The sequence below is a fragment of the Lucilia cuprina genome, chromosome 2, assembly GCF_022045245.1.
Source record: "Lucilia cuprina isolate Lc7/37 chromosome 2, ASM2204524v1, whole genome shotgun sequence".
NCBI classification, from domain to species: Eukaryota; Metazoa; Arthropoda; class Insecta; order Diptera; family Calliphoridae; genus Lucilia; species Lucilia cuprina.
Genome location: NC_060950.1, coordinates 30,282,934 through 30,284,552, shown reverse-complemented (window position 1 = coordinate 30,284,552; position 1,619 = coordinate 30,282,934).

Below are 1,619 nucleotides of genomic sequence, written 5' to 3'. Positions count from 1 at the left end.
ATAGACTAGAATATGGACCAGACTATAGACTAGACTAAAAACTAGACTATATATTAGACTATTGACTAGACTATAAACTAAAATATAGACTAGAATATAGACTAGAATATTGACTAGACAATAGACTAGACTATATACTAGACTATAGACTAGACTATAGACTAGACTATAGACTAGACCATAGACTAGACTATAGACTAGACTATAGACTAGACTATAGACTAGACTATAGACTAGACTATAGACTAGACTATAGACTAGACTATAGACTAGACTATAGACTAGACTATAGACTAGACTATAGACTAGACTATAGACTAGACTATAGACTAGACTATAGACTAGACTATAGACTAGACTATAGACTAGACATTGAAGAAAATCTCACTATCAAACTTTATGTGGATCGGTCCATAATTGACCCTACTCCCTATATAAGGTGCCCTGCAAAAAACTTCTTTAACGATCATCACTGGCTTAGAAATACAGAAAAGCGAAGAAATTCAACACACATATTCTTTATACGAGTTAAAATCCATAAGAAAATTACTTTAACGATCGTCGCTAACTTAATAATACGTGAACGTGAAAAATACGTGAAAATTTTCCTTTCATGCGAAAGTGTTAGAAAATGATATTCGATGTAAAGATGTATGAACCTAAATTGGTGTATATCATATAAGGTCTTCTTCAGTTAATTTGATGAGTAATATCATCCTGATGTTTATAGGGGAGCATTCCTTTAAAGGCATTCTATTTAACGGTGAATATATGAGATTCGGCACAGCCAAATATAACACTCTCAGTTGTTATACCTTAAACATCGTGTGATACTAAAAGCTTTGTATTATACGACCTCGCATTATACTAAATAAAAACTTCGTTTTATAAAAAAAAATCGTATTACACTTATGACTTCGGCTTTCTATCAAAATTAAAAAAGAAATCTGGGTATCTCCAATAATTTCCTAGTAATTACATTTCCCCAGTTAATATGATAATCAGCGAATACTTGTCTAGCAGCGCACAGTGGTATAGGAAAAAAAAAGAGGGAAATAATTCGGTAACTTCTAAACGGTTAATCCGATTTTAATGAAATTTGGTATGCACAAAGAGGAGGTGTTGTCGAGTTTAGGTTTTGAATTTGGACCTTATAGGCCAACCAGGGGCCCGGCGGGGGGTCCTCAAATTAGGACACCTCGGCTATGTTAAATTTTTAAAACGATCCTATTTCTTCATTTGAGTTCCGATTTAAAAAAAATTTCGTATATAGAATCTCCTCATCGAGCACTATAAAAAATGTCGTCATAGCAGTAAATTATCTCTTATAGTTTAGGAGATATTCGCATTTGAAAATTAAAATTTTAAAATTTTTACCGTTCTTACTTTAGTTTTTTGATAATAGCGGGTCCAAATATTCCCGATTTTCGCCATTTCTTTTTTTATTCGCTTAACAACAAGTTTATATATCAAGCAGTGAAAAATCATGACTGAGTCCAAAGTTATAGGCTTTTTAATTTAAAAAATTAAAAAAGGCGATTTTTTGCCATTTTTTTGGGAAAAAAGTATCTTTTTCTTTTTAAGTTATCTAAAAAGTTTCTAAGAAGATGTATATAGAA